This window comes from Phoenix dactylifera, unplaced genomic scaffold (genome assembly GCF_009389715.1).
Source record: "Phoenix dactylifera cultivar Barhee BC4 unplaced genomic scaffold, palm_55x_up_171113_PBpolish2nd_filt_p 002808F, whole genome shotgun sequence".
NCBI lineage: Eukaryota > Viridiplantae > Streptophyta > Magnoliopsida > Arecales > Arecaceae > Phoenix > Phoenix dactylifera.
This window is the reverse complement of record NW_024069918.1, coordinates 19,268-24,976: the sequence shown is the minus strand read 5'-3', so window position 1 is coordinate 24,976 and position 5,709 is coordinate 19,268. Positions and strand designations below refer to the sequence as shown.

Sequence of the window (5,709 nt, the reverse complement as noted above, 5' to 3'; positions counted from 1 at the left end):
AGAAGGGGACCACTGGTTCGGTGTCTTGGTTTCCACCTCATGCAGGAAGTTATTCGTTGCTTAATTCTAGGTACCAACTGTGCATGCCAAGCAAGCAAGAACTGGTGCCTCCCTGGTTCCTGCGATGCTTTTTGATTCAGATCTTTTCTTTTTCTGCCTCAAACCTTAGTATCTAATTAGCAGCCCATTTTCTCCTTTCTACGATAATTAATGAAGTATATCCATCGAGTACATGGCACGCATATATCCGGGCTTAAAAGTATAGAGCCAGGCAAATGGGTGTTCTCCTTGCCCAAAAAAGAGCCGTGCTTGTTGAGCCAATGGTTGTTCCAGTATCCTTTTGTTCTATGAAAAAAGGTAGATGCTAATATGATGAACATAGATGAAGCATCATGGTGGTTCAATTTCCTTTTTGCTCTTCTACCCTCTTTCTCCCCCCCCCCCTCTCTCGCGCGTGTTGGTATATAATTAAACGCGTGTGGTCGATCGGCTTGTTGCTGGAATGGCACATATTAACCAAACGCTAACCGCTGTCCTTTTTTCGAAATGATCTGCTTTCAAATGTGTGAATCAGCATTCATTCATTACTTTGATAAAATTTGCAAAACATGCATGTAATTTCTCGTTTCTGGATTTCTTTCGCAGCGGCTCCCGGCTCTTGGAAACTCTTCCTCTTCCGAATGTAAGTAGAATGATCATGTTTTACTTGAAGCACTCGACAACTTCTCAAATTACATCATACAGAGCTATTCTGTTCCTTACCAAAGCTATCGACTTTTTTAACTCGGTTGCTGCATAATCTGGTGGTTTGCCAGCATAATTTTAATAGCTTATTTACACCAAAGCTTATTAAGTGCAGATTAAATGGATATGCCCCACTGCTCCTACCCGACCTGTGGCAGCTTTCGGTGGATTCCCGTGCACTGCCTGTAATTTCTCTAGCTTAATTACCAACTTCCTAGCTTTGTTTCGAACAACCATTGAACTACATGCTCGCCGGTTTTGATAGCGACTTTCTCTATTTTCTTTCGCTGATAGTCACATCAAGGTCCCGTCTGATGTAGAGCTAAGAAGAATGCTTATTATTTGAGCCTCCATTTTTTTTTCTTTTGCCGTAGGGTTTGACGTTGGAGAACTTCCAGAGGATGGTCCTGGTGATGTTGAAGGAATGGATGTTTCAGCTGCACATGTTGCAAACCTCCTGTCAACTGAGCCTGCTGATGGTAAGCTCTTCAAGAAGGATACTTGGCTTGTTCATTACTATTTCCACATATTCATCAGGTCATGAAGTTCATATATTCGTATTGGCTTATATATTTCATTTTCTTTTTATTTCAATCATAGGCTGACGCATGTTAACCCACACACAACAAAATAGAACACTTTCCCATGGAGGGAGGGCGATTAGCAAAGACATTACTATAATGCTAAGCTCTCTCTTTAGTAGAGGTTCTGAATCGAGTCATGGGAGCTGCATCGTCGAATATTTGGCTGGGTGATTATAAGCGGACAGATCTTCTACATCTTTCTCTTTAAGATACAATGTCAAGCAAGAATTTGCCCATTGTTAATATTGTATGGTCGAAACTAATAGATGCGCAAATAACTAGCTAGCAAGCTTTAGGTTCCAATAGAAATGAAAAGAACGTAGCTTGAAAATGTGGATGTCTCCTAGATGTTGATAAGAAAATATGTATGCAAGGATTAATCTTTTGTAATTTTTCATATCCTATCTATATCACCTATGCTGTACCATGTATATGCAGTGCATAATCTATATGGGCTTGTATTCCGGAATGCTTGCTAACTTGAGAATATTAATTGCTTGTTACAGTAAACTCGGGATCGGTGGATTTAGCATGGGTTCTGCGATTGCCCTGTTACTCTGCCTCTTGCTAGCTTATGGTAGATATGGAACAGTAATCTGTATCCAGTCAACCTAAGTGCAGTCATTGGTCTAAGTGGCTGGCTTCCGTGTGCTAGGTACGTTCCATTTTGGCACACAGAGATCTTTCATCATCTTTCTCATATCTCGAACGAATCAAGCCCTTCAGTTTATTCCACACACTTTATCTAGGACTTGAAGTACAGGGTGGAAAGTTCACCAGATGCTGCAAGACGGGCTGCCTCCTTGCTCTTCTGGTCTGTCATGGAGAGGTATATCTATGTGCAGACAAACAACTAAGCTGTTAATAACCTTAAATGCATTCGCTTACATATATTTTTTCTGCCATGAAGCACAATTCCAGTGATGAATAAGCCATGGATTAAATAATGACATTGAAATTGGAGAAGTGATGGATGCCAGGTGTCTTGATTTCTACTCTCTCTATTTTTGCAGGGGATGATGTGGTCCTTTATAAACATGGGGAAAGATCTGCTGAGGTTTTAAGATCATCTGGATTTCGAAATTTAACGTTCAAAACTTACAACGGGTATGAAAACATTGTTTAAGCAAGATTTTCCCCAGAAAAGAGTATTAGACTGCCTTTTTTACCATGATCAGTTACCTTGGCACTAAGCACGGCTTGGCCACTAACCACGGTCCTGGAAGAAATGGATGATGGTTTGCAGGTGGCTCTACTGAAGATTGGGGCCGATAGGTCCGCTCCATAATAGGGAGCCTCCAGTAGGACATATGATACCCCCACAAAATGGGGGAAAGAACTATCTAATAACTACAAATGAATAGACCAAATATATAATACACACACAAACACAGACATATCACACAAGTTTGTTTCTTCGGCTGGTTGGCTTGGCAATAAATGTCTCTAGACATTTTATAGTAATATCACTCTTCAGAAGTTAGTGGTATGGATATGCGATTTTACCCATGTTGTTGTTATCTAATTGTTAAGTGACAGTCTTTCTATGACATAGAAAATTTGAAAATACTTCCCTGGGTGGTTGACGGCTCGCCGGCAATGGTACTATTTCTATGTTGTAATGTTAATCAACCATTGATCCCATGCAAACTGCAGTATATATATGGTTGAGCTCATCGAATATGCCACGACGTGATCGCATCATCGAGAATTATTTTATGGTTTAATAGATTGGATATGTGCATGCTCAAGACTGGATTGAATGCATAGTCTCTGTTTTGGAGAGCTAGTGATGCTCTGATGCATGAGGATACTGAATCGTTTGTGTAAGCACTAGAGGATCGAGCATCCAAATATTAGTACAGGATGCTCATAGTGCCTTCTATCCTCAATTCTATCTGATGATGAGTGCAGCAAGGGTGATAAACAAGCTCATATGCATATACAAATTGGAGAATAAAAGAGACCGTGTTCAATCTGAAGTCCTTAGGACAAACTCTGCCGCCGTTAAATAAGCAAGTTGGATGAGCATCTTCAACTGCTTCCCTGAATGTTTTTTGTGTGATGGAGATAATAGTCACTCTTGTTTGGGTGAGTTTGGTTTTCGCGGCCTCAATAGACGAAGAAGAATCCTTCAGACTCTCATAATCGTGTTCAAGATTGCTGGGCAGTCCAGATTTTGATCCGGTCTAATTCATTAATAATGCTTTCACCAGGGAGAGGAAACGAATTAACTGACAAGCAATCACTTCCTTGAAATAGATTCAGCTGTAAAAGCTCGCGCAATTTGACGCAGTATTTGACGCAGGACTGAATACGATTTGCCAGAAAAGTTATCGCGGTGCGGTAACAATGAACCAAAATTCTCTGCATCATGACTGCTGATGCCTGATAATTGGAGGTGAAAGTTGGAGTTCTGTCCTGTTTTTGCAAAACTAGTTTGCTTATTGAACCAAATGGAGAGTTCCGGAATCCACATAAGATGATAAATAGATGGACCAGATGAAGCTGATGAGCAGGCACGTTTCAATTGCATACATACATATATATTGTTGCACCCCCGATCCGAGATCACAAACTGGGGGTTGCGTCAACTGCCGTATGCTCATAGAAAACCCTCCCCACAAGCATGCAGGACATCTCAATATGATATTATAAATTTGCCAACTCAACATTTAAATGTCTTACAATTCTAATATTATTCTAAGGTAATACATCAATTTAAATGAACTCTAATCTAAGATAATATGTGCCAGAATTCTGCTAGTCATTCTCCCATATTGAAAAACTCCGATCAAGTCCAATACTTTGAATCTGTAAAATAATAAGAAATCGTATAATGAGCTAAACAACTCAGTAAGTAATGATCACTTTAGTTAAACAAATCAGACAATCAAAATAGATAATATTTTGTAAGAAAATAAACATATACACAATGCTAAATATACGAATCAAATATTTTTAAAATATTAAAATTCTATTCATAGATTCAAATTCTTTCAAATATTCAAATCAGTCTTATCGATCCTGAGCTATGAAACTACATCTTTCCTATGGCAGGGTCAATAATGCCAGCTAATTTCTTGCGATGAGCTACATATCATCTTGCAGCAAAGTCCCTTCAGGATCACGTATCTGCTTGTGGTATGTCGTTCATCATTTGGATGTAAGTTTTAGGATAAATCATGTGCCAACGTATTAGCCCCTTATTGGCAGAGTTCTCAATATAGCCATGTTAAAATTCAAATAGTTCTAGGTTGCATATTTCAGATCTAAAATTATGCGGTGTCAAAATCAATCAATCATATCATAATAAGATCACATATCATCATAGTATTCCAAATAATATATTCCGTAATAATATACTATTCATCAAATTTATGCATCATGAATAATACACTCAAAAGTCATGAATAAAATAGTTTAATGATTGCCGATAAATTTAGAAAAAAGTGAAACATTACTTACTTGAGAACGCAATCCAACTAACGCATCTAATTAATCCTTCTTAGCGCCTAATATCCAAAAATCCATATTTTTCATTAAAATTTCATCATAATTACTTTTTTAAAAAAATAAAAATCATATAACACCCTCATAGGGCTGACCAAACGGGAGTGCCCGGCACTTCGGTCAGTCCGATCAAAATGAAATTCATTGAAAACATGCTTGGATTAGTGCACAAATGGTTCAACAAAAACCAGAAAGTTATCAAATCTAACAATGTCTAGGGGTGCTCACAAAATAATTTCTAAACATAAATTAGAGACACTATTTAAAAGTAATATGTATAAATTTGAATAAAATCAATATTACATAACAGAGCATTTTGATTGAAGGTTCCTACATTTTGACAGGTGCGGTAGAGCATCTTAATTATTCTTGAATTAGGGAACTTCTTACAAACACCGGCATTTCAAACTGGTATGGAAATGACAATGACATCCTATTATGTGGTTTCTCTCGGAAGACATTCCATTAGATGGTTTCTGGGCTAAAATTCTTCCATGTCTCAAACTATCCAACTTTAAAATGGACTAATAATGCTGTTAAATTTATTGATACACAAACTCACTTTAGTTTGGACTCTATTATAAGCTTGGTTAGTTCATGCATGGTATGAACAGGTAAAGAAAGCTATTCAATATGTTACTTCCAGGTTGTAGATACTTAATTTGTTGTCTCCCGAATCAAAGTTTAGTAGAAACCCAGTACTTGGACCTAGAAAATGTTAGGTTCCAGGGTTAGGTTCTGCACTCCAATCAACCTACATTGGATATATGGTATCACCTGAAATGATGTTAGTAGACATATTTTAGGGGAATTTTGCAGACACAATATTAATACTAGTTTTCTTCAATAAGTTTTTCTAATATTAGTC

At 37.8% G+C, this 5,709-nt stretch overlaps 1 pseudogene; it reads left to right on the top strand.

Moving 5' to 3' along the window:
• Window positions 1–574: 574 nt before the first annotated feature.
• On the top strand, window positions 575–2,603 carry LOC120109798 (annotated as a pseudogene).
• Window positions 2,604–5,709: the final 3,106 nt, after the last annotated feature.